Source organism: Leopardus geoffroyi, chromosome A3 (assembly GCF_018350155.1).
Source record: "Leopardus geoffroyi isolate Oge1 chromosome A3, O.geoffroyi_Oge1_pat1.0, whole genome shotgun sequence".
NCBI lineage: Eukaryota > Metazoa > Chordata > Mammalia > Carnivora > Felidae > Leopardus > Leopardus geoffroyi.
In genome coordinates, this window is record NC_059336.1 from 136,528,604 (window position 1) to 136,556,488 (window position 27,885).

General features: G+C 51.4%; 2 long non-coding RNA genes across 2 annotated transcripts in view; both read right to left on the minus strand.

The window, feature by feature from the left end:
- LOC123581656 overlaps nucleotides 1-27,885 on the minus strand; it is a 106,535-nt gene that overhangs the window by 62,459 nt on the left and 16,191 nt on the right. The window lies entirely within an intron of this gene.
- LOC123581657 lies at nucleotides 1,447-26,832 on the minus strand. The gene is made up of 4 exons (XR_006703914.1): nucleotides 26,307-26,832; nucleotides 7,221-7,226; nucleotides 2,866-2,872; nucleotides 1,447-1,460 (listed from the first exon to the last, which is right to left on the minus strand). It is a non-coding gene; the product is annotated as an uncharacterized LOC123581657 (long non-coding RNA).

The window sequence follows — 27,885 nt, forward strand, 5'->3', positions numbered from 1 at the left end:
TTGCAACAAGCTTGAAGAGGGAAAGAACCGATCAATTAGCCCACGTGGTGCCCCAAGGAGAGCATGCCAGAAGCCACGGGAAGCATTGCGTGCAAACCCTTTGTATCACGGCAGAAGCGGACCGTTCTGCCTAATGATGGGGAAGCCCACTGTGAATTAGCGAATTTCACAAATTAGCAAATAAGGAAAAAAAAACATAATTAAAAGAATTAGGGACATCGGATCTTGGCATGTGCAGCGTTCATCTATTTCGACAAGTAGAATTTAATTTTTCTTACTTAGGGTAATATTTCATAGTGTACTAATGAGTCTCTTGTCCCTTTTGCAAAAGTAATGAAATACCAGTGATATGAAACCTCACCGCTGCTCTCCGTTACTCAACTGCTCCTGACAGGAGGTGAGACCACAGGAGGCTGAGCTCGGTGGCTGGGGTGCGGGAGCAGCCACGGGAAAGGGATCGAGCATTCACTGAGGGACTACAATGAAGGCTGAGCCGTGTTCACTGACACGTGAGTGCACACAAATTTAGAGATGTATTAAGTGACTTGTGGACGGTAGCCTCCTTCCGGAACTACCTAAAACTGATTCTGGGGGCGTCTGGGTGGTTCAGTCATTGGAGCGTCAGACTGTTGACTTCGGCTCAGGTCATGATCCCAGGGTCATGAGATCGAGCCCTGTGTCAGGCTCTACACTGAAAATGGAGCCTGCTTGGGATTCTCTCTCTCCCTCTCTCTCTCTCTCTCTGTCAAAATAAATAAATAAACACTTTTTAAAGTAGATAAAACTGACTCTTCTCTGTGAAATCAGAATTATTTTAAAGGCATTTTAGGGACGCCTGGGTGGCTCAGTCATGATCTCACCATCATGACTTCTGCTCGGGTCATGATCTCATGGTTCATGGGTTCGAGCCCCGCGTTGGGCTCTGTGCTGACAGCTCAGAGCCTGGAGCTGCTTCGAATTCTGTGTCTCCCTCTCTCTCTTCCCCTCCCCCACACATGCTCTGTCTCTCTCTCTCTCTCTGTCAAAAATAAACATTAAAAAAATTTTTTTTAATAAATAAAGGCATTTGATATGCCAAGAAGCAATACTTCTGGATTTACCCACTTCTGCTAATGAATCTCTCTTCCTCCAAGACAAGAAGGCAGAAAACTTAGGCTTCTTCTCTACTTCGGTTCTCCCCAATCACTCATGGACACTATCCTCACGATTCTCATCCAGTCCTCTGCATCCTAACTCTTTTACTGACCCTTATCGCTGGACTGTGGGACAGCCCCGACCTCAAGTCCAGCCTTCCCAACCTTCGTGTCCCTTCCAAGGCACGCTCATTTATGTGAGACTGATCTTCTCAAAATGTTCTTGTGAACACGTCAACACTCAGCCCAAGGACCTTCAGTGGCTCTATGTTGCCAATGATGGTAGCAATTAACCCAAGTCTGGATTCCTGGCCTGGAGTTCAAGACCTTCCACAAGACCCTGTTTCTTTCCCTCTAAGCATGTTTTCTATAATCCTGCATAGAAACCTGGGTTTCTGGAATACGTGCGCCGTTGGCTAAAAAAGTCATCGGACACCGTCTCTCCATCTACAAATGAACCAGGTTAATTAACTTTAGGCTCCCCTCTACCTCCATTTTACCCTCTTGGTCTAGTTTGTCTAGCTTGTCTAGTTTTCAGCCTACCCTTGAATCCACTGACACTCGTCATGCACAGTTCCCCTGAGACCTCTGAGTTGCAAGTCGAGCGATGGGGTCCTCCTATTCTAATGGCTGCTTTCCAGGACATCTCTCCAAAGCAATCTCTGCTGTTCATTTTTGTGACCTTTCTCTCTTCTGGAGCTCCTACTGCCTTTCTAACCACTTGCTTCCAATCTGCCTCCCTGGTCTCTTTCTTCCTCTTTTCTTTAAATTTTATTATTCCTAGGATTTTACCATTATCTTTGCACTCCCTTTATTCTCATGGTTTATACCCCCGGTTTATGATTGCTCTGGAAAGTTTCTGATTTATGTGCCTACATTTCAGCCCAGGTCTGGGACTCTAGGACCTTGTGGCCAGCTGAATGTCTCGGGGACACCTCAACTAAAGTTGACCCACACGGAAATCACGATGTCATCTTTAAAGGCTGTCTTTTCTCTACATTCTATGATTCAATGACAGCATCAGCACAAGGTATCCCAACTAGACTCCAAGCCCCCTTCACTCCCCCTGATCCCACTAATGTTATCCTTAAATTACCCTAGACTCAACCATCCCTATGTTAGCACAGACCTTCAGTGTCTCTTTGCCTTTGAAAGAGTTCCCTCAACTTGTCGAATCTCATTTTTCTCCCCCATTGAGTCCATCCTTGAACACAGCCATCAAGGCATGAAGTCATCCTCAAGGTTCCCCTTGGACGTTCCATCTGGAATCTTTTCAATAGTTCCTCAAGTCCTTCGGTGGAAGCCCACGCTTGCACCGTAGATTGGGTGGCCCTCTCTGATCGTCTAGGCTGTGCTTCCGGTCCTACCTCAATTCTCTTCATTCTTCCAGCTGATCGTCACACAGCTCAAAGGTCACCTTTGCCGATTCCGCCCCTCCTCAGAGTCCTCAGGGCTCCTGAGAAGGCCTCTCTCCCAGCCCTCACCATATCATCCTCTAATAGGCTACTTTGTCTTTCTTTCCCTCCAGATTGCGTACTTTCAGAGCAAGAAACATGTCTTATGATTCATTATGGCCCCAATATTTTTCCCAGTGTCTGGCACATGGTAGATGAATAAACAAATACATCTATATTATATTATATTATATTATATTATATTATATATTGTATTACCGCATTTTGCACTCCCCTCCTTGAATAACAAGCTAGAAGAATCTGCTCTCCTTCACCACGTATGCTCTGGTTCCTAATCTTACGTTTGGACAATAGCTGTGGCTCAGGGCTGAGCCCAGTAGGGTCTATAACCAGGATGCACCTGGCATGAGTGGGGGAAAATCCAGCTGCAGAGTTCCCAGCCAGTTCCTGAACACTGTCCTTGTTCCCTCCCTTTTGGATTCACTGCCCCACCATTTAACACTTGAACTCACAGCTGCTGAGATTTGGAGTGAGGGGCTAATTAGTCAACAAGACGTGACAACATCCTGCTACGGTGAGATTACATACACCTACGGGTGTTAGCAGACGCAGAGTAAAACCCAGCAACTCGAGAGACGCGAAAACGGTGTTATCTTCCAACAGCACACGCGAGAATGTTCCAGGAGATAAAACACACAAGACAAATGGTGTCTCTAATGGAAATGCAATGGAAGAATGGGGCGCATAGAATTCTAAATACACTCTCTGTTCCAGTGTTCCTCCTATATGGGCATGGTGAACCGGATTAACAAAGAGTTGTGAATATTTTTAAACAGCCAGACGGTTGTATTCTTTCTAGAGGGGCGTACCTCAGGGACCGTAAAAATCTACAGACATCGCACCACTGTGTTATCATTTCTGCTCCGTTTATAATTTAGTGTTTATTCCTTAATATTAATGTGACATGCATATGTCTTTATTTGGTGAGGGAGAAGTAAGATGTTCAGAGACCCCAGGGGATAATTATATTTCTAATTATGATAGTACTTGTGACGTAACAGAAAAATGGAAGCCCTGTGGATTCTGGATCGGGTTCCCACGGCCTTGAGAGTACACAGCTAATCCTCATCCGACCTGGTCTACACCGGGCATGCTCTGTGTTGCTTATACTTTATAACCTTTACATCACAGCCTCCCTTCAGGGACATCCACGTGGGCAGCTGTTCTGGTCAACCGTCAACATGCTGGCCTGGTTGCGACATGGCTCCCCTCTCCTGGTTCGTGAAACACCCTGTAAGGTATTCTTCCACTGTGGTCCTGGAGACCCCGTAGAGGAAAGCGCCATGGGATTTGAGCTCTCCCTGGTTCCTGACCAGACAAACTTGGTGGTGTGCCATGCCCAGGCTCTGGGGAGGCATAATGAACGCTGCTGTCTACTGGGAGAACCAGGGAGGACCGCATAGACAAGAAGACAGATAACAGAAGACAGATGGTGCCTAAAGACGAAGAAAGTTTAATACCATAAGAAATGGGGAGGAAGGGGGGCGCTGTATTACGTGAGAAAATCGGGGAAGGTTTCTTTGAGGAGTGATATTAAAGACAAGGCACAATAAAACAAGTCGCACAAACACCTGAGCAAGGAGTTGTGACGTTAGTCTACTAATGCTCTTGTACCTTCCCCCTCATCCATCTGGCCCAGGACGCCTGCCCGCCTCCCTTCTCTCCTTCCAGGGCCCCTGGGCAGCCTGACAGGCCTTACTCCCAATCTCTTCTCTCTCCCTCTCTCTTTCTTTCCCCTTCCTGCTCTCTCTCTCTCCCTCTCCTTTTCTCTCCCTCTCCCTCTCCCTCTCTTTCTCTCTCCCTCCTTCTTCCTCTCCATCTATCTTTCCTTCTTCCTCTCTCTTACCCTTTTGTCTCTCTTTCTCTTTCCCCCTCTGTATCTCCCCCTTGCCCCCTATTTCTCCATCTCTCTCTCTCTCTCTCTCTCTCTCTCTGTGTCTCTCTCCACATTTTCTTCTTTCTCTCACCAACCCCTATGGACCAACCTGTAGAAAATGCTGTGATCAGATCTAAGCCTTGATATGCAGAAAGGGGGACTGAAAATTTGACAACCTCTTCTCTCTACAAAGCCTGACTTTCAAAACTAAGTCTGGAGAAGGAGATCAAGAAAACCAACATTTCCATTTGGAGTGTATAAGCTCTCTTGGTCCTCACCCGGCTGTCTGCTCTTTCCTTCTCTGGCACCACAAGCCTCACGGCCTCACCTTACAAGTAACTGCTGGAAAGGAACATAATTTCAGGGGGGACTAAAAGCCCATCAATTTAATATGGTCATACAATTTTCTTATGATTCTACACACTTCTACACAGAGATCCATACACTACCAGGCACACTGCCCTCATCTTTGTCCCTAAAAGGTGTTTTTCATTGGAGGGAGTCAGGTTTGATGTTCTCTTTGATCATGCGGGCTTCCGGAGTGACCCTCAGCCATCAGCGTCCCCCACGGGGAACACAAGGAAGACACGGCCGTCAAGGGGCAGAGCGCATGCTGGGCTCCTCTTCCTGAGGAAAGAGCACAGATGTCACTAACCTTTGGACTCTGCAAAAGAGCAGGGACTGCTTACCCGGCCATTTGGGGCGTCCTTGACAACAACTTGCGCACAGGTCATCAGGGGTCACCTATCTGACCTCCACCTCCATGAGCACCGCCCAGAAGTCGACTGTCACACCCATTGTTCCTGCATATACCACCATCTTCCTTTGTACATGGTCTGCTTTTTCTCTCCGGTGTCTTTGAAGATCATGTCTTTGTCCTTGGTCCCATGCGATGTCACTGTGGTGTGGGTTTGTTTGAATGTATCCTCCTAGGACTCGCTGACACTCCTGATTCTCAGACACAAGGCTTTCGAAAGTTGTGGAAAATACGCATTCATTATTTCTACCCATATCGTCTCTCCATTTGTCGTTGTCATTGTTGTTGTTGTTGTTGTTCTCTTCCCTGGGTCCTCTCGCTACAAGGCAGGTTATCTCTAACAGGTGGCAGGTGTAACCTCGGAGTTACAGCTCCTAGCTCTTTGCTCCACGCATATGTGACGAATGATTCCAATCTATCTTCCCGGACACGGATTCTCTTTCCGTGTGTCAGATATGCTATTCAACTCATTATAATTTTCCTTTTTTTTTTTTAAGTTTCTTTATTTATTTTTGGGAGAGAAAGAGAGAGAGAAAGTGAGCACAGAAGCAGGGGAGGGGAAGAGAGAAAGGGAGACACAGAGACCAAAACCAGATCCAGGCTCTGAGCTGTCAGCACAGAGCCTGACGTGGAGCTTGAACTCATGAACCGTGAGATCATGATCTGAGCCGAAGTCGGACGCTTAACCAACGGAGTCACCCAGGCGCCCCCAACTCGTTCTAATTTTCTTAATTCCAGTGATTATGGTTTTTCTTTTTTAGCAGTTTCATTTTTTTTCTCCAAAATCTGTTCTGTTTTTGGTTTTAAGCACTTGTTGTCTTTTCTAATGACTTTCTTTCTTTCTTTCTTTCTTTCTTTCTTTCTTTCTTTTTATGAACTTTGGATTTGGGGCTGGTGGGCTTCCTGTGGTTGCCCTGGTGTTTCTAGAGTGGCCTTGCATTTGCTTTTGCCAAGCGTTCTGGGAGCTGCACTCTGAATCCCTGTTTGGGCCCCAGCCCCCCATAAGGTGGGCTCCCAGTGAGGGATGTCCAGGGGACTTCGCACCCTCCGCTCCTTTCACTGAACCCTCATCTCAGGTAGAGACAGACTGGCATCCTTGTCAAACCCCTGAGCAGGGCGGGCAGGGTTTTCCTGCCGAACTTTTCACTAAGGTGTATCCCGTCCAGTACCCAGCTTTACTGGGTAGGTGGGCGGGGGGGGCGGGGGGAAGAGTGAGTTCAGACTCTAGCTTTCAACTTCCGTCTCCTCCGGTCATTACACTCAGGCCCCTTGATGTGTAAACTCCAAGACCGTCCCTGTCACCTGCACTGCCGGGTAAACTCCGAGCGCACTAACACTTTGTTCTTCGTTCTGGTTGTGGCAGCTCCGTCCTTTCTTGTGACCTCAGCCGTGCACGCGGATGTGGTTGTAGTCGTGTGTCCAGAATTGCCAGGAGGTTCTGCAGGTGGGGTTTTCAGGCACCACGTCTACCACATTGTGAAAGTTGAAATTAAAAAAAAAAAAAATGGGGGGCGCCTGGGTGGCGCAGTCGGTTAAGCGTCCGACTTCAGCCAGGTCACGATCTCGCGGTCCGTGAGTTCGAGCCCCGCGTCGGGCTCTGGGCTGATGGCTCGGAGCCTGGAGCCTGTTTCCGATTCTGTGTCTCCCTCTCTCTCTGCCCCTCCCCCGTTCATGCTCTGTCTCTCTCTGTCCCAAAAATAAATAAACGTTGAAAAAAAAAAAAATTAAAAAAAAAAAAAAAAAATGGGTGATATGGATGAGTATCACGGCCTAGAGCGATCTCTGCAAAATTGCCTGTGATAGAGATACGTTAGGAGCATGTGTTTCTCAAACTGAAGAGAAAAACTTGCCTATTTCTCAATGGATTACAATGTCCTCATGTATATATCGTTATGCTTTCCTAAGACATTCACTCTATCATTTGAAAAAAGCAAATTAAATTAAATTAAATTATACGAACACCAATGCACGACGGGTACCTTCCGCTTCATGATTTAACCAATTGCGTCAATTGATTTAATTGAATCTGGACAACAGCCCCTGAGGCAAGTATTCTTCTGTGTTTTCTAAGAGGAAAATAAAACAAAGGAAACCAAAACTCGAGGTCAAAAATTTCAAGTGATTCTTCCAAAGTTAGAGAGGTGGTATATGCGGCCAAGGTCAGATCTGAACTCGGGTCCATCTGGGTGTAAAGTCAATGCTACTCCCAAAAAGGACTTTCAGAGTGAGAGCCCCGTCAACAACGCATACATCGAACAAATGTGTACCCCTTAAATGTATACAACTTTTATTGTCAATTACCTGGCCATAAAGCTGGATAAAGGGAAGCGTTGTCTTGACACCCCTGGGACTCACTCCATCACAACCGCTGGAGATGAGGCCAATCACATTTTTCAAAAGGTCTCCCAGGTGGTTCTTTCCCACTGAAGTCGGACCAACTTTGCACAGTATCACGCTGCATTTGTATCTATGCCTTCCATCAACCCTCTCAATCAGTGATTTTTTTTTAATTTTTTTTAACGTTTATTTATTTTTGAGACAGAGACAGAGCATGAACAGGGGAGGTGCAGAGAGAGAGGGAGACACAGAATCCGAAGCGGGCTCCAGGCTCCGAGCTGTCGGCACAGAGCCCGACGCGGGGCTCGAACTCACGGACCGCGAGATCATGACCCGAGCCGAAGTCAGACGCTCAACCGACTGAGCCACCCAGGCACCCCTCAATTAGTGATTTTAAATGAGTGTCGTCAAAACCTCTCGGAAGCATCAACTATGACTATTACACATTATTTCAGTCAAGACGCCAAAAACAAATGTGAAGTCAATATCATATAAAAGGGGTGCCTGGGTGGCTCAGTCGGTTGAGCGTCTGACTTCGGCTCGGGTCATGATCTCGCGGTCTGTGAGTTCGAGCCCCGCGTCGGGCTCTGTGCTGACAGCTCACAGACTGCAGCCTGCTTCAGATTCTCTCTGCCCATGCCCCGCTCGTGCTCTGTCTCCCTCTGTCTCTCAAAAATAAATGAAAACGTTAAAAATATTTCGATATTACATAAAAGGCATGGTGAGTCAGCGTGAAGCTGGTCCTACGTGTAGGTGTGCAAGCTGATAACTCCCAGGGGGACTTTGGAGAGGAGGTCCCTTCTGGTGGCCCACTGGCCTCTGTCTACCTGCCGTGTCCTCATATTTCTGCATTTTATGTCACCTGGCACCTGGCGCCGGTCGGAGGAAGGCATGGTGTGGGGTGAGGGAAAGGGAAAGGTCTCAGAGCAGCTGGAGACGGGGCAGGAGTAGGGAGAACCAGGGGGAAGAGGGCCAAGGGGAGGGGAGAGGCAGGAAGAAAGGAGGCAGTTCTCCAACAAGATAGACGGGGTCGGGGGAACGTGGGGTTTAACCGCTGCCTTGAAAAAGCCCTCCTCTCTGAAGCTCTCTCCCGTCACTTGTGTAATGAGCATAAAACCCAGGGTCCTGAGTAAGAAACTGAAGGAGAAGTGCTTTGAAAGGAACAAAGTAACAATGCTAATTGTGTCGTTACAGCTAATAAGCACGTAGCCTACTGTGGAACAATGGTGGCTGTGCACACACCATCCCCCTGGCAAGAGGAAGAATCTGGACTGGGGCTTGATCCCAGGCCCCGAGACAACAGTCACACAGAGGCTTCTGGAACCATCCCAATGTGCGGCATCCAGCCCATTTACCTTGAGCCACGCTAAGCTGCACAGGAGAAAGGGCAGGGCATCCAGAGCTGGAGACGGAAGTGAAGGCTCGCGGGGAGCCTTTTACTTCGATTCACAAACTCCAGCTGCATATTCCATAGAGCATAGTATATGGCATATACCACATAACACAGACCACATAGCATATACTACATAGAATATACCATATGGCCTGCATTAAACAGCGGTAGCAGAGATAACATTTAAAGAAGGCTTGAAAATGTATTCTACCAAGCAGACAGGAAAGCCACTCCAAATTGCCAAGCCTGAGCACAGCGTCGTGGGCATGGGGTGCAGGTCTTAAAGAGGGCCTGGGTAAGTGGGAGCCTACACAGGTACACGACTGATGTAAAAGCCCGCACGCAGAGCCTCGAGTGACAGGCTGAGGAACTTATTCCATATGTGCTGGAAAACTCAAGCTTCAATTACGAAACATCAGTTTGAAGGCAGGAGGAAGACAGACTGGAGGGTGAGGGGCGACCCGGAGGTAGGGGCGACCCAGAGCCCGGAAGGCGCCTTCGCAGCCACAATGGCAGGAATGATGCAGACCTGAACTTGAGCAGTGAGTGGTCAGAAGAGAGACCACCTCAATAAATTGAAGGGGTGCGTGTAGGAAGGGACTAGGTTTCCAGTTTGGCTAATCACGGGGATGCCGTTGACTAAAGGTGGGGCGATACGGGGAAGCAGCAGGTGTGGAGGACAAGGTCAGGAGCAGAGAACACAGGAGCTCCATCCGTTTGGATGCTGGAGGCTGAGGGGCCTGGGGGCCCACAGGCAGAGCTGGCCAGTGGGCTTTGAAGCTGAGTGTTCAGGACTCCACAGGGAGATATAAGCGAGATACAAAGGTTTCAGAATCACGATCGTAAAACTGGGAATGAAAGCCTGAGCTGCCAAAACGAATGCTGAGAAAAGCGATAGAGCATGAGGCGAAGGGAGGGATAGAAGGAATCGTGGAAAACAGCAAGTCTTAACAAGCAGGCTTGTCCCAGTGAGCAGGATTGGGAAGTGAGTGGAGGAGGAAGGAGGGAAGTCCGGGGATCTCGCACCATGGTCTCTGGATGTGTCGCGGGCACAGCAGTCCTGCTGGACATGGGAGAGGGAAGGGCTGGGTCAGGGTCTGGCACGGTCACGCCCCCACACAGCCGTGAGGCCAGCCCAGTGCGAGACCCCATCCACCCGCAGGACCCTGGAGAACCCCAGCTTGGCCAGATGTGGTCCCTTTCCTCCGGGAACCCTCTGTTTGTACCCTCCTAACTTGGGTGTGTGTGTGTGTGTGTGTGTGTGTGTGTGTGTGTGTGTAATTTGTGAAACGGAGCCCTCTGTTTCATTGTGGAAAGGTGCAGACCTCTCACAGGACGTAAAGAGGTCCCACCTGAATGTGAGAACATTCCTTGTCTCTGTTCTCTGCCTCTATTTCACAGGCACATTATGTGCCATTTGAGAAGCCAGACCTTTCTTGGTGGATCTCTCTCTCTGTGTCTCTTCCTTTCTCCCCCCAGCCGCCAAATTAGACCCACTCTGGGAGATGGCAGGGACCTGTGCCTGTCTGAGAGGAGAGATAACAACCATCGGCCCACAGTCTCCAAAACGGTTATTCGTGGCAACAAGGGCTCACAGTCTATTTGAAATGCTGAAAATCACGAAGCTTATCCAATTTGCAGATTTTCCTGAATACCTTCAATCGAATCATAGTTTTGTTTTCAAGGTCGCATTGCAAACTTGAAATTCAATTTCAAACTGGAATTGCATTTAAGTCTCCCTTTTTCTTTCGACAGCGGAGATCTGAGCCTAGGCATCTTTTCTCTAAATAATTAAAACCATATAATAAAAACGCTCTCTCAGCTTCATAGACCCAGTGAGCTTTGGGCCGATAATGGAATAATCAAACGATCAGAGAACAGGGGTCCCCGTGGAGGTCCTGAGCCAGCAGAGCGGTGCTGAATGAAAGGTGACATCAGGGATGACGTAAGGACACAGGCGGAGGGGTGTGTCCAGGGCACGCGTGAGGGGGCGGGGCAGACAGCGGGGGCGGGGCTGGCGGCCTGGAGAAGTGCGCACAGACAGAGGGCCAGGCTTGAAGGAGCAGGTGTCTAATGGGTGAGCCCATCGGGGGGCAGTTGCCCAGGTAGGGAGGAGAACCACGTCCTGCTGTTCCCTTTATAGCTTCTCAGGGGCACAGTCATTTTTCCAGACAGGGATCTCTGACTTGCACTTTCTTTGTATCCTGCGCAGCTTCCAGAAGGACCTCAGCTTCCATTTGCTCACAAGGGGAAGCGCTTCTCCACGGGGCACCGCAGTAGGGACGGGCTGGTCCTCAGGAGCCAGCCGCCACAGCAGCTTGGCCTTTCTAGGGTTCAGCAGGCAGCGGGGAAGCAAGTCGGGCTGGGCTGGGTTTGCAGCCGCCTCCCTTAGATCTGGAGACAGCAGGCCTGTGCGTGAGAGGGAGCCAGCACATTCAGGGTCCCTCCCTGCGAATGCACCAACATCTGTAGGGCGGGGGCGGGCACTGGAACCACGCTAACACAGTTCTGGCAAGGACAAGTTTTCCAGGAGCGCAGACAGGTGCATCCTGCCGCCTCCCGGCAGGACAGGGCCTTATGCCCATAGCAGGCCTGGTGAATGGGAACCATTTGCAGAGCGGAATAAGCACCAAACAGCCTAAAATAGCAACCGCCACGGCCCCGGCCAACACAACCGGCCTGTTCCGAAGGTGACACGACCCTAAGTCACGGGCCCTGAGTGTGTATCACCCGCCGAAAACAAAAATCGTCTGGTAGAGGAAACTCTGCTGTGTTCCAGCTTTCAGGCACAGATGTAGTTTGGGGGATGACACGGAGACTAAGTAAATCGCGGGGACCCTGGGGTTCATGCCTCGCACGGAAAGCTGGTAGCGTGCCTGATGTTCCCGGAATGAATACTGTTCCCGGCCTTCTTCCTTCGCTGCACGGAGTTGCTTGGCCCCCACACTTTCTAATGTGGTTTCCACAGAATCGTTCCGAGCAAGGAAGAAAGACAAGGAGCGGGCCGGTCTGTGGGCGCCTCCCTGGCCGCGGCAAAACTCTGAAAGTAACAGCGCGAAGCTACTCGCCCGCTCCCCGTTTGGGGTGGCAGATGGGAGGCAGGTGTGCTTCTGCAGGATGAGCCGGAGACGAGGGGCTTAATTAAAGGACGAGCTAACAGCGTCCGAAAGATCTTGAATTGCCACCGTGTGGGCCAGCCTTTCCCTTCCCCAGAATCTTTTTAACTCCTTTCACGGCGGGTCATTGTCCTCACGGCAGCCCAACACAGTGAGGCCGGGGCTATTATTTCCCTGTGATCAAATGGCCGGGCAGAGACGACAGTCAGGCCAATAGGCCCTTCGCCACCGACTCTGCAATTGAAATGGCTCCCGGGGACGGGGCCTCAGCTGCAGCCCGCTGGGCCGCCTCTAATTATCACTGGGACCCAGCCTGCCGGTCACCTTCAGTCCTGCCATCTACGCTGACTGCTTTTCCTCCCTGGCTCACGCTGCCCGGGCTCCCTTTTGTTCCTCGTGGGATCCGACTTCTGGGTCCCTACAGATGGAGGAGACGGTTCCTCTGCCACCAAGGCATGCTACCCGGAGTCACCAGCTTCCCGCCTCTCGGCTGCCAGGCTGGGCGTCCTTACTGGCTCTGATTCGAAATGTTTTGGAAGGAACCTGGGGTCTGCTGTCTCCTGTTAAGGGTGTGGGACTCGAGGATCCGGGAGGGGAGTGAGTCGGGGGCCAAACCACAGTGTGAGCAGAGGAATGCTGATTCCCAGGGCCTCAACCGGGGGAGGGTGCGGCCATTTCTGGGAGGTGCGGACTCCTGACCTGGAAGGTAGAGACCCGGGGCTCCAGGTCAAGGGACAGGGCATGCCGAGTGCAGGGGGAGGCATGCTGGAGCCAGGCCGGCCACCGCCCCAAGCCTTGGCTGTCTACTCCCGAGGACCGAGGACCTGGACGAGCCCTGCCTTCGATGGCCTGGAGACAAGGGAAAGTTGAAAAGAAGGGCCATTGCCTCCAGAGAGGAGTGAGGGGCAGGTCTGCAGGAACCCGTGGGCAGAGAGGTGGGCACACAGCCAACCCAGAGGCCTCTGTCACACGTTGCTTGCACTTGCTCTGGCTGTTTAGCATGATCTAGAACACAGCTCTGTTTACAACGGAAAGCCAGGGCGGTGATAGAGCTCGTTAAGCTTCCGTACCTAATTAGTGGCAGAGCTTCAACCCTGCTATCTTATCTCCTTATTTCAAGCTTTGCAGATGTTCCAAGGAAGTAGGTCTCTGGCATTTTATGACCTTTTTCCTCTTTAATCCAGAAGAACGTACTCGCTTTCAGTCAAGATGAAGGACATTACATACATTGATATGCACACACAAGGTCAGTAATAATTGCTGGTCCTTTATTAAGCTTCTATTGTGTGCCACCTGTTTCTCCTACATAAACAGAACGACCCAGCAAGGCGGGCATCACTGGGCGTCATCGCAGATAAAGAAATGCTCCCCGGAAAGGCTGACGTAACAGAGAGGGACAAAAGACCAAGCGCCAGCAGTCAGGGGAATCGGGATGAGCACCCAGGCCTACCTGGCTCCAAAGCCCACCCTAATCACTTCCCTGACGTCCCAGACCTCAGGGAGTGATGAGATTTATTTTTAACAAAGGAGAAACCCCACCGAATCATTTCAATAGGTTTTCCTCTCTTAAGCTAAGGAATGAAGGCGGGGAGGGTATAAAACGTGGAAATGTACTAACAGCAGCGGAGGTCATTAAACCAAGCCACCTTCTGAGAGTGGTCAAGCCTTTCTTTCTGCCCCGACAGGGGCCCTGAGGCTGGGTTCTCCTCGGGAAGGTTTTCTATTCAAATAGTCAGAGGGGCTACTTCCTGGGTAATTGTTCACAGCCGCGGGGCAGGGCTCCTGGAGTTAACTGGGCACAGACACACACACACACTCACACACACACCCTTGCACCAGGGACTTTATCTGGCTCTCGGTGCGCCCTTCCAGGATCTGACGTCGCAGCCCAGTTAGAGGGCAGGCAACCGGATAATCCGATTTGCAGGGGGGTGGGGGGGAATCATCTGCTATGTACATACCTCTTGTCTTTCTTAACTGTCTTTATTGTCACTCTTCTCTTCCATTCAGCCCCTCCCATTTACACATATAAACAGAGCCAGAGGAAAACTTTTATTACGCAAGGCTGCATTATCTGAGATTTCCTCTATCATTCCCAGGAAGTGCCTTGACTCATGACCACCCCTGAATACACACAATGCAATTAGAGCCCTTTTAGACCCCGGGCTGCATTTCACATGTGCACATACACACAGGAGGGCCGGTAGGCGGTTTTGCCCCCAGGAATAAACATCAAAGGTTCCCATGGTGATGCAAGAGAAGATAAGGCTTTCATACTGCTGCGATTATGAAAGGGATTGTAAATTTGCCTCAATTAATCATCACTACTTTTCGGAGCAGCAGTGACAATGGTGAGTAGTTTTCACTTATTCCCTTAACCTTTATTAAACGCCAACTGGATGCTGGTAGCCATGGAGTTTTTCCCTCTGCATTCCTCCCGCCGCACACATAGGTGTGATGTGTGCTGGTCGTGTTGGTTTGAAGATTTTTGCACGAAAAGCATCCCTCTCTTGAGGACATACGAGAAGATTCCATTTCATCCTGAGGCCATTGGCAAGGGGAGCAAATTTTCCACAGACTTAATTTCTTCTCTTTACATCGAGTTTCCTTTGTGAGATAAAGCCTCAAGGATGGAAATTAGCTGCCTCTGTCCTGAGAATCTTCTCGACCCTATTCTTTCAAAGGGATTGTCCGGAGCACTTGGGGACCACCACAATGCAGCCACGCACGGCTGCCTAAAGGCCTCGCTTCAATAGAGAGGCTTACAAAACGTGCTCCCGGGGTCCTGTCTTCTCGGGGGCTCGGGCTGGGGAAAGGGAGGCAGGAGCAGCATAGATTCTGTGCTTTTCCAGGTACGAGAAGACCCGAGAGCATTAAAAACGTAGGAAATATAAAAATCACTTTTGCCCGAGGGGTGGGGGAAAGGAGAGGAAGTGGAAAAATAGGCCAGTGAAGGCATCGTCAGGAAAACATTTCCTCTACCTTGCTGTCCTTCGGGGGTTCACCCGAGACACATGCCTCCTCCAGACTTGGGGGCGGGGCCCATTCCCAATCCCCCCTTATTCCTAGAAAAATAAAAACCAAGTGGTTAGCGCACGCCGACAAGAAAAGGCACATCAGCTGAATCAGCAATCCGCCCCAGGTGCGCCCCGACTACCACCGGAGCCCCAGCGATGATCTCCAGCCCTGTAGACGGCAGTGAATCCTTTCCCTGCGGCGAAAACCCGGCCATCTCTCGGAGGGTTGAATCGATTGGAGGCCACCTTTTGTGAAAGTGATGCTATCATTGTGGTTGTAATGTATGCAAAGAAATTCTGCAGCCCACGATGATTAAATTATAGCAGACAATGCAGGGTTTCTACAGCCTGCGCCCCCTCAGGGCTTCTCACTTTTATCTACATTAAGATCAGGTCTGGGAAAATTCAGCGCACATGGCTTTGGATCTGAAAAATGCGATGTTTCCACATGTTTCTGTATGTTTCTGCAGCAGAGAGAGGCGCACCACCCCTTTCACGTTGAACGGAGTCCGGGAGGCCTGGGCAACGCGATCCCGTTAGAGAAGCGGCCAGCCAGGGTTCTGCCTGAGACGTCCAGGGGTGAGGCTGTGCACAGACTTGACTAAAGAGCCCTGGGAGTCGGCCCCCACCCCTGGAGAGGTGTGCTGACCACGCGCCACGGGCCGACAGGAGGTGGGCTTGCAAACGCCTGTCCCCGCCCCGCCGTCCTGTCTGGGCCGCAGCCGCCCCTGTCCCCACCGGCCACCACCTTGGCAGAAAGGGGGGCAGGGCTGCGGCCGGCTCCCCTCCCTGGGTGACACTCTCGGCACCTGCCTCCTGCGGAGGGTGCGGGAAGCTGGACAGCGAAGGCTGGTGACACACGGGGCTGGGCTGGGCCCAAGGCGCCTCCTCCTTAAAGCATCACGAGGTGGGGTTTCAGCGGGCCATTTGCTATCGGGGGATTTTCAAATGTACCCCTTACCCACATGGGGCTGGTGAATTCCCAGGCCACTGCCTTTCTGCCTCTCTCCCCAGATACATGGCACTCCGGAAGAGGTCTGTGCGAGCGCCCGGCGCCCCAGGAGCCTGCCAGGGGGTGACCGCCGTACAGGGGGCCAGGGGGACAGGGCATCCCCCTCCAAGCCCCACGCAGCCCCGGCCCGCACCCTGTGCCCTGCCTCAGCCACAAAGAGGGCTGCTTCCATTCAGCCCAGGCTGGAAGGGGAGGCCGCGGGTCAGAAAGCCCCTGAGAAGTGACGGGCAAAGGTTCAGGCCACTTCTGGCTGTCCTGGGGACCTCGGGCAAAGAATAGCCCCACATTGATTCCTCAACGCGCTCTGACCTTCCGAGCATTGGGTTGAGGCTGCGATCTATCACGGCAGGGAGGAGGAGGAGGTGTGTGTGTGAGTGTGTGTGTGTGTGTGTGTGTGTATGTGTGTATTTAAAGAATATTAACTCACACTGAAATCTCGGAACGTTTAGCAGCTATGGAGTGTCTATCCCTAATGAGGGCAGGCTTGGGACTCAATAAAAGGTTTATATGGCCGGGTCTGCCCTCCAAGCCACACGCACCTGCATGCACGCCCCTGCACACACACACACTCACACACATGCACGTGTGCAAACCCACCCCTAGTTACTAAAACTAACCTAGGGCCCGAGGAAAAGCTGACCTTGGGAAACGTAATTTTCACACAAAGTAAAGTTCAAACCAGGAGGCCCCGCCCACCCTTTAGCGCAGACAATCACCTCACTCCACTTGAGCTTGGAACAGGGCGCCCCTACAGACAGCAGCTCAGCAGAGGGGGCTGGCCCAGAGGAAGCCGTTTCTGCGGCCCCGGGGCAAGGGCCACAGCCGACTGGACTTTTGAGAACAGTGAGGATGCCGTGGCCTCCCCTCCCCCACACCTGTATCTATAAACGCAGATCTCTGGGGAGCTGAGATACGCTTTCATCCTGCAGGCCATGGTCTCCAGCATTGGAGGAACAGCCCCAGCTGGGTCCGTGGATGGGAGCCGCGTGGGCAGGTGGGTTTGCTAAGTCCACACCATGACAGCCCCGGAGGGGATGCCGTCCTTTCCTCCTTCAGGCTTTTTTGAGACCACCTCCTCTTTTCCACGGCACTCAAGGAGAGCACTCACAGACAAGCCTGCTTCTCTTCTTTCCTTGATTAGGTTCCAGCAAAGAAAGAATGAATTCTTAGGACACAGGCAGCCACAAGCAGAGACACGGATAAAATTATTAAAATGGAAAAAATTCTGTTATGCAGTCGTCTCTACGCTGTGATTCTCTTATAAACATAAACCTGTAGAAGGTATAGATCTACAGAACATACAGGAAGACTGTGCCAACACGAAAGAGGTAGTTACCTTTTTTTAACATTTTTTTGTGTTTGTTTATTTTTGAGAGAGAGACAGAATGCGAGCAGGGGAGGGGCAGAGAGAGAGGGAGACACAGAATCTGAAACAGCTCCAGGCTCCGAGCTGTCAGCACAGAGCCCGATGTGGGGCTCAAATCCACAAACTGTGAGATCGTGACCTGAGCCGAAGTCGGACGCCCAACCGACTGAGCCACCCAGGCGCCCCCAGAGGTAGTCACCTTTTGATGGTGTGATAATTATTAATTCTACTCGATGTTCTACACTTTCCATTTTTATTTCCTAAATGAAGTTCAAGGAAATATTGTTTCTACAGTCAGAAAAGTATGAACTTCAAGGAAGCAATCTGAACACTATAGTTTAACTGCTGGTTGCCGGCCATCGTAAAAATTAGCAAAAACACCACTCAAAGTTCCACTCAAGTGACATCGTTCTCAGTGGGTTTTCTGTCTTCTCATTTTATATGTTCTAGGTTTTATCTTGATCCCTCTGGACCATAAGGGTGCCTGTGGTATAGACTGCTAGTTGGTCCCCGATAATATTTGCACCCCTGTTTTCTCACAATAGTAGAACCCCCAATAATCAGGTGGCCATGTGGCCAGTCCAAATAAGACTACATTTCCCAGTTTCCCTTGCGGTCGGTGTGACCTTGTGACTATATCCAGGGCAACAGGATGTGAGCAGGAGGGGAGTGTGTGACTTTTGCACACATAGTGTCAGAAGAAGCCTGTCCAAATGAGACCTTTCTTTTTTCTCCGAAATTCAAGCTTGGGCTATGCCACTCAAAACTCATCTACCGTGAAAACACTGCAGGTCCTTGGCACGGTGGACCGCCCGTACCAGCCCTGACTCAGGGCCAGACCCTCCCTAGATCTGGCATACGGAGACATTTGAACCTCCCGTCAATCACTTCCTGGGCCTCAGGGCCAAATGGGCATACTTAATCTCTTAGGTGTCTCTCGGTGTTCCACTCTGGATTATGTGTACCGTTCCTTGAAATTGTCCAAGCGCTCTTTACTATTCAGATCACGAGTTACGCATCTTCTTTGTTGGGCCTGCCATAAAATACTCGTCTCTGCTTCCCCAGTGCCATTCCTGGGAGTCACCTGCTACCAGTCCCCGTAAACTGTGTGGGGTCAACGGTATCCTTCCTAAAGGTCTTAGATCTTGTCTCTGAGTTACTTCCTTCACTCGATATCCAGGCAAGTGTGTTTATTTCTGCATCTGCCTTAACTTCAAGCCTCCTCTCCTAAGATAAGCTCTTGGGTATGCCCTGACCAACACAACGAATGCAGAGAACAGGTGCGCCGATCACCTTTCAGTAACTGGTGGTCTGTCTGTTGTACCTGACTCTCAGGTACCAGCTGAGGATTGGCCACGCTTGTTTCTCTGAAGGCTTTTCGCTCCCACGATTGGTCCCTGTCTGCCACAGCTGGTGAAACGGAGTCAAAACCTCCTTGCTTCATTTTCCCCTCTTTCCATCCCGTTAGCATCTCCACTGGTTGGAGATATTTACAGAGTTTAAATACGGTGGGGCTAAGCTTAGGGTTGAGGACCTCCCCAGCTCTGTTTGGACCACACCTATTCTCCTGAGGCCTAAACCACACCTCCTGCTTTCGTGTCCCCCTGCTCAGAGCCCCGAGATCCTGTCTCTGCTCTCCGAGCAACACAGAGCCCCGCCCCATAAGTATATAGGCAGGTGACCGGCCTGTTTTCTGATTGCCAGCATGCCCAAGGCCCGTTTTAAATTATTCAGACATTCTTTGCATCACGGTCATTGAAGATGAAGTATCTCTGAGTACACAGATACCCTGAAGGCAGAGCGCCTATGATACTCCATTAGCTGACACTTTTCGTGGCCTCAGACACTGACCATTGATTCAACTTCTCAGTAGGATGCCAGTTAAAGCTCAAATAGCTCTATTCTTAGCTCAGGAGTCTCAGCCTTAGGAAACATCTTCGAGCTTCTGCACAACAAAGGGAACAACCACGGTGTGAAAAGGCAATCTGTGCAATGGGAGAAATCATATATTTGATAAGGGGTCAATATCCAAAATACGTGAGAAACTACCACATATCAACAGGAAAACTTTTTTTAATGAGCAAAGGACATGACTAAACATCTCTCAACGTTTATTTATTTTTGGGACAGAGAGAGACAGAGCATGAACGGGGGAGGGGCAGAGAGAGAGGGAGACACAGAATCGGAAACAGGCTCCAGGTTCTGAGCCATCAGCCCAGAGCCCGACGCGGGGCTCGAACTCACGGACCACGAGATCGTGACCTGGCTGAAGTCGGACGCTTAACCGACTGCGCCACCCAGGCGCCCCTGACTAAACATCTCTCGACGTTGTAAAAATGGCCGACAGACACATGACAAGGAGTTCACGATCACCAACCATCAGGAAATGCACTGCAAAACCACCACAAGGTAGCCTCCCACCCCTTAGGATGGTGAGTCCCTAAAGGCGAAGGATCAATATTGGCGAGGAAGCACAGAAAAAGGAGTCCCGGGAGAGTGTTGGTAAGTGGGTACAGCCATTATGGACAACAGTGTGAAAGTCCCTTAAAAAACTAAAGATAGAACTACTTTATCATCCAGCAAGTTCTCTCCCGGGTATTTACCCAAACCAAATTATACCCGATCTCCAAGAGATACCTGAGCGCCTATGTTCACTGCAGCACATTCGCGATAGTTAAGATGTGGAAACAGCCTAAGCATCCATCAGTAAATAAATGGATCTGCAATGAAATAGTATCAAACCTTTACAGAGAAGGAAAATCTGTTATTTGTGACAACATGGACGAACCTGGAGGACGTTATGCTAAGAGAAATGAACCAGACTCAGGAAGATAAATACCACGCGATCTCACTTACGCACGGGATCTGAAATCCTGCAAACTCATAGCAGCTGAGAGTAGAGTGTTGGTTCCCAATAGCTGGAGGAAAAAGGATATAGAGTGACACTGGCCAGAGGGCACAAACTTTCAGTCATGAGATGACTAAGTGCTGGGGATCTGATGCACAGACGGGTGACTAGAGTTAATGATATGGTATTGCACTCTTGGCATTTGCTAACAGGGTAGATGATTAAGTGTTCTCACGCCCATGCATAAAAAGAAGGTAACTATTTCCACGATGGATATGTTAATGAGCTGGCTTTTGAGAATTAGTTCACAGTGCATATGTACATGAAAACCTCAAGTTGTGTGTCTTTTTTTTTTTTTTAATTTTTTTTTCAACGTTTATTTATTTATTTTTGGGACAGAGAGAGACAGAGCATGAACGGGGGAGGGGCAGAGAGAGAGGGAGACACAGAACCGGAAACAGGCTCCAGGCTCTGAGCCATCAGCCCAGAGCCTGACGTGGGGCTCGAACTCACGGACCGCGAGATCGTGACCTGGCTGAAGTCGGACGCTTAACCGACTGCGCCACCCAGGCGCCCCAAGTTGTGTGTCTTAAATACGTACAATTACTTATTTGTAAAGTATACCTTCATAAAGCTGTAAACAAAACGAAACAAAAGCCATCTTTGGGTTTCAATGGACTGATGGCTTCCATACTGGATGCACCCAGGCACCTGTGCCCCAGGACAGAGGTCCTTACGCTGGCCCCAGGACACCCCATTCCCTCTCCAGTCAGCGGCTTCAGTTTTCCCAGAAAGTCACACAGGGATATGGGGGCCGTCTTGTCACCTTCCACGTCCTTCCCTCTTTCTGGAAACTCATCTCAAGGGCAAACTCTAAAGAACTTTAGACCGTAGCAGGAAAACTAATACACGTTGTTCCTTCTCCAAATTAACCAACATCTGATCCGGTAATCTCTTCAGCCTGCTGGTGCAAATCAATCTCAGTCATGTTTTGAGCCATTCTTCCCGGACTTGAACATAATCCCAGAAGGTTCTATATAGTACACACACTCACAGACGCATTGTTTGTTCTTCGGCACCAAATGTCCCACAGATAAACCCTGCCCCACCTGGTCCTTTTGAGGAAGGCTGTGCCGGAGTTGAGTTGGGTCGCAGAGATACTTAGCTATTTTCCCCAAAGTCATCGCTCTGTGTTCAGTGGCCTCACGCTTGCCAACATCTTTGGTGTGAGGAGGGGTTTCAGGGACTCACTGGACGGCAGTCACAATGACATCAACAAGAAGCCATCCCACCCCTTGTCCCCAGATGTCCTCTGCACCCGCCTGGCCTGCCAGGCCCCGTCTCTGCAGTTTCTTCCACCGACCTCTCCAGCAAGATTGCGCCCAGTAAACCCAGGCCTCCAAGAAGCAGAGTGTGAATCATCTTCAGGCAGCCTGGACGCTTCTGCTTTTGGTCTTGGGACGCAAAACCATTAGCCATCTCAGAGGGAAGAGAACCCGCAGTCTGGGGCTGAGTGTTGACTAATGCGATGTCAGCGAGTGGAGCCGGCCAGCAGGGCACGCGGGCCCCGGGGGCAGCCTGGGCGTCTCTCATCTGCTTGTGAACTTGCGAGCGGGTCGCATGGTCTTAGGTCACGTCTGGGCTCCTCAGTCCTTTCCCTTCCTCGGCAGTGTCGCAACGGCTACGGAGGCCGGGTGAGTGAGACGTGATTCCGCGGAGGGTGCTGCCCCCCGGATAGCTTGGTCCTCGTGCCCCAGCGGAGCCGAATGTCCACCACCCCCAGCGGCCAACGAAGTTTGGGACAGTGAGATGCCAGCACTTAGTCTCAGTTCTTGTCCCCAGAGCATTTCACCACATCTGAGCACCATCCCCGGCGTTACGTACGGAAAGTCTCCTCGGTGGCTTGTGCCTTTTCCACGCGGAAACCTTGACCCGCACGTCACACGGACAGAGGCCAGCAGGGGCCGTGAGGATGCAGCAAGGCCGGGAAGGCCGGGCTAAGGTGGCCTGGGCGGCCTGGTGAGCAGGCTGACCCTGGGGGAGGCCTGGAGATCACTCCCTCCAAGGCCAGTCCTCTTCAGCGGGAACCAGAGAAAGGCCTCAGCTACAAATGAGGCAGCCGAGTTGTGTTCATAAATCGCGGCCTGGAGGCCTTTTAATGTGTCAGCGTAGGTTGGCCCTTAGCCAGACTTAATTGCTACCTACAGTAAGTTCCGTAGATCATTACCATGCCGGTCATTTTTCAAGGATCCTCGTTAGCACAGGATGAGGGAACACAATAAATGGTGTGACAGGAGAAGGCAGAGTGGGAAGCTTCAGGGTGTCTCATGGAAAGACCTTCTGTGTCCCCACCGGCACCGTGATGGACCCCAGGGACGCACACGAGGTCCCTGAGCCTGCGGCCAGAGAAACCGGCCACGGTGTCCCCCCTGCCATGCAAGGCACGTGCTCCCCTCACCCTGACCTGGGGGCCCACGATGCCTGGCTGAGCTGGAGGGCATCTGGGGGTGGCCGCACCCCACTTCTGAGCACAGGAGGCAGCAGCTCAGGGCGGACACTCACATCGACAGCCCTGATGTTTTAGCAGCTGTGTGTATACTGAGCATGTGAGGCCACGGAGATTCCAGGTCCCCTGAGGCCCGTCCCCACTCCCAGGACGTTCCAGCGGGGACAAGACTAACAGAGACCAGGAGACATTCTAGGCCAACCCACTCGCTTTAGCTCAGTTGGTTTGTAATTTTGTGATTCTCTTTTGAAAAGTCCTCTTGCCAGAATTTTAGCTGAGTTCCTTCCTTTTTCCCTTTAGACTGGGTTTTGAGTGATCGGAAGCACATTTGGATTTGTCCATTATCTGCGGCTCCTTGGACATGATCTCTCCTTACAAGCAGTCTGCTGATGTTCACGGCGGTGAGTTTCCGTGGGAGCCAAGAGCTCATGTGCCTTAGGAGGTGTCCTCCCCTGGGTCTCAGAAATGGCAAAAGCTCTGGCCTTCCAGCATCCCGTGCCCCCATCTGCAACAGCGGGGAGGGAGGCTGGCCTCAGAGGAGTCTGGGAGGGTTGATGCCCCAGCAGAGCTCACAGCACAAAATGGCAGTTGAGCGTGAGCCCCTCTTCCAGAACTGCGTTAAGGAAAGCAGTGGTTCCTTCCAAGCCAACGTTAGAGGTTGGGTGATTCAGGTAACTGTGATTCCCCTAACTTTTTTATTTTTGCTTCTTCTTGAAGCAAAACGAGCTAATGTTATCAGCCTCTCCATTGGCCAAAATAGTATTTTCCCCCAAAGGCACTCACGTACTTTGGTCTTTATTTCTCTTTTATGTAACTGAGGGTGATAAGCATTATTTCAAAGTGTGGCTATGAGGCAATGCATGAAAAGCGTTTCTTTTAATACTCGGCACATAGAAATGCTCAAAAATGTCTATCTGTTCGTATCACCATTGCTATAAAATGATGTCTGTGAAAACAAGAATAATATTGTGAGAAAGTCACAATAACGTGTAGCAAAGGGGACGTAACAGTATATGATGGTCGCCCATGCGCCATGATGAGACCAGAGAGTGTAGAACACGACACAGCTCCTGGCATCCTCCTGGGGCTCAGGGAACACGGCTTCCATGCACACGTAACTCATGGGCTGGACTTAGGTCGGGCACCCTCAGCTCAAGCGATGTGGCAGGTGCCGAATATCTGGCCATGGCGTTGCAAAAGTTTGCCCCAAATGGGCTGCATCTGTGCTGAGCCCCCCACAACTTTCCCGATAGACTCGGTCCGTCTTGTTCATGGTGGTTCACGTGCTTTGATGCCCAAATAGCAGGAAAAGACCTCTGATGGCAAAAGCTCAATTTCACAAGCAAACACCAAAGGGAGGGAGCGTTTGCACCCACACGAAGCGGGCTGCCTGTTCGGTGCCGGGGGCAGCTTAAGAGGTGAGCCGTGCTTGGGTGGATTAATGAGGGACACATTGCAGCCGAGCGCCAGGAAAGCCCTTGAGGACCTCAGACTCCCTTACAGAGTGCTCTCTGCCCCCGATTTCTTGTGTCTGTACCTGGCTCCAGACCCCCTGTCTCAGCAGCCCTGAGGTTAGAACCTCGTTCTGTGTATTTGGCCCAAAAGACCCTGATTTGGGCTCTCTGGGCTCCAGGCTCGTAACCACGAATATGCACCCCCCCCCACCCGTGTACCTGGGACACTGTAGTCAGACAGGTGACGTCACCTGCCCCAAGCTCGTCAGCGGCGGAGCCAGACGAGAATCTGAGCATTTCGACTCCCGGTCTCACGCAGTGTCCACAACCCGTCTGGCTTGAAGCACCCCAAGAGCGCAGGCTGAGTCCAGCGAGGGTGTAGACCCACAGAGGCTAACGTGCCGGGAGCGAGGAGAACAGGGAAAGGAAAGCCTGCTGGGCTCCGCTTCCCCTTGTGTGGGGGGAACCCTGCACGTGGTCGAGCGAGGGGCGGCTGGTGGCCGGAACAGGGGTTTAACCTCAGAAATATTAAACGAGGGACACTAAAGAGATCAGCGGTTGCCGGGGTCTGGGGAGAGGAGAGACAAACACACAAAGCACAGAGGATGACTTAGGACAGGGAAACTACTCCGGGTGGCACCATAATGGTGGGCACTTGTCATTATACATTTGCCCAAACCCACAGAACGAACGCCACCAGGGAACCCTGAGTAAACCTGGACTTTGGGCGATACTGACGTGTCATGGGGATAACCGTGGTTTGCAAGGAATGTCCTGCTCCGGTGGGGGTGGTGACAATGCGGGAGGCTGGGGGGCGGGCAGGGCAATGTGTGGGAACTCTCTGTACCTTTCCCTCAGTTCTCTGTGACTCTACACCTGCTCGAATATAATCCTTTAAAAGAGACAAAAATATCAAACATCGCTGAACCGTGTGTTGTTAAAATGTGTTGTCTGTAAAACGGCGATCTTATCGGGAATCAGGGTTTGAGACAGAAAGGGTCCTACATTGATCGGAAGGTAGGATCGGGCCCTGGGCGTGAGCTGGTCACCGAATCTGGCAATCTCGGGGACACACGGCCTCTCTATGCCTCTCACTGCCTCCCCTGGCAGGTGTTGGGAGGAGGGGTGGGGCGGCTCTGGGATGGCTGCTTCCATCTGTGATGTTCGAGGACAAGCCTAAAACGCTGCTGGGGAAAAGACAGCAGAATCACGTGGAAAGCAAGAGCAGAACAGCACAGAGTTTCTACAGACCCATAAAACTGTGTTTTGGGCACCAACGTGCAAAGCGTATGCAGCAGGGTGGGGCCCGCAGCTCAGCGTATGTGAAGTTTGTAAATTAATGTCACAGGAGTCAAGGGAACATCTGTTGTAGAGAAGCCAGCACAGGGAGTTGGACATTCGAGAAGGACCCTGTGCGGCCACCGCGGTCGGCCCAGGAGCATCTGGGTGGGATTTACAGGGAAAGGGTTCCCGCTCGATCGTGTTTCTCTAACTGAACACATCTGCCAGACCTCTCGGATGGGGGTGGGGGTGGTGCAGACTCTGCCGAAACGAAAGCCCCTCCCTGGGAGGCCCCCTGCAAACGTACTGGGAGAAAGCCACCGGCCCCTGCCTCTGTGCCCCCCACCCCTGCCCCGCCGCTCGCTCACACCACCCCTTCTCCGCCCCGTGGCCGCCAAGGGAAATGGCCCTGGCAGGAGCTGCCCCCACAACTGGAGCCACGGCAGAGTCACCATCGGTCACCTCCAGGGTGGGCTCATTCGAGGAACCCTTGCTCAATTTGAGATTCTTTTTCCTCTTCGATCCCCAGCAGCTCAGGGGCTGTGCGGGCCGTTAAGTAACTGAACGGCTACTCCCCACTTGCAACGACTTCCTCAGGCGCTGGGCCGTGGACCCCTACTCCACGGTCTGCAGTCACGGGGAGGGGGTTATACAAGGTGGGGGGAGAGTCCAAGATGGGAGGAGAGCCTGCAGGCTTTGGAGTTTCTGCATTCGAACCAGGTCATTCACAGAGACATCAAGAGTGACAATATCCTGTTGGGAATGGATGGTTCTGTCAAGCTAACTGACTTTGGATTCTGTGCCCAGATCACCCCAGAGCAGAGCAAACGGAGCACCATGGTGGGAACCCCATACTGGGTGGCACCAGAGGTTGTGACACGGAAAACCTATGGGCCCAAGGTTGACATCTGGTCCCTGGGCATCATGGCCATTGAAATGATTGAAGGGGAGCCCCCATACCTCAATGAAAATCCTCTCAGAGCCTTGTACCTCATTGCCACCAATGGGACCCCGGAGCTTCAGAACCCAGAGAAGCTATCAGCTTTTTTTCCGGGACTTTCTGAACCGCTGTCTTGAGATGGATGTGGAGAAGAGAGGTTCAGCTAAAGAGCTGCTGCAGCATCAGTTCCTGAAGATTGCCAAGCCCCTTTCCAGCCTCACTCCACTGATTGCTGCAGCAAAGGAGGCAACCAAGAACAATCACTAAAACCACGCTTGCCCCAGCCTCATTGTGCCAAGACTTCTGTGAAATAAGCCTCATGGTGAGGCTGCATGAGCTCTGTGACCACCGGCCAGATACAGGGTTGCGCCCCTAAGCACAAGCTTGGGCTCTGACGCCTCTAAAAGCCGGGTACCCTCCGGCCCTCGAGAACAGGGTGCAGGACCCTGACCCCAAAGGCCACCTGCTGGGGTGCCAGGTGGAAATCTCAGCGCGGGGCTGTTTCCTGGGTATCTTTTCAGGGACGCTGGTGAACGCCTCCCCAGCCTCACAATAGAGCAGTCACCGCGAGGAATGATACGGTTAAGGGGCCAAGGGGAAGCAGAGATCTGGGAGCAAAGTCCATGCTGGCTGAAACTATGACGTCAGCATACGGGTCAGTAGGATAGAGTCATTAGAAACGAACACCACCGAATACAGAGACGGAAAGGGGACACGGGAAACCCGGCATGGCGGCCACCAGGTGGGATGCCTGCAAATTTCAGGTACAGGGACCCATTGTCAAGTCCCTCCCTCCAGCCTGGCGCACGAGAGAGACACCGCTTCCTCCCATTCACTTTTCCTCCTGCCACTAAAAGGGAAGGAAGGAAGAAAAAGGAGAAAAGAAATAGCAGCCGACCGTTGGTACCGAGCGCCGTTCTGGGTACGGACACAGATTTCCTCATTAGTCTTCACAGCACCCTCTGAGAGACAGATATCATCGCACTTGACCAAGGAACTCTGTTTGGTCAAATGTAAATGGTGACAGAGGCCCAGAGACACGGTGTGAGTTGTTCGAGGACAAACAGCTGATAGACAGCAGACCCAAGACTTAAACGGGTTTGGTCGAAAACCTTTTTCTCTCTCCCCCATGGCAGTGCACCGGTGCTCGAGCTTCTCATTTATTCTTGTTTGACACTAGAATGTTCCAAACCTATGGCTGGTTCATTATCCAAGAGGGAAGTGGGTCAAAGCTCTGCCCCTTACAGACGCCATCCCGGCGTGGCCCAGAAGCGTTCACCTCTGAACTCCACCTGCTTAAATCTTATCCAGTCTAGTGAACCTGCTTTCTTGAACTGGTGTGTGTGTGTGTGTGTGTGCGTGTGTGTGCGTGTG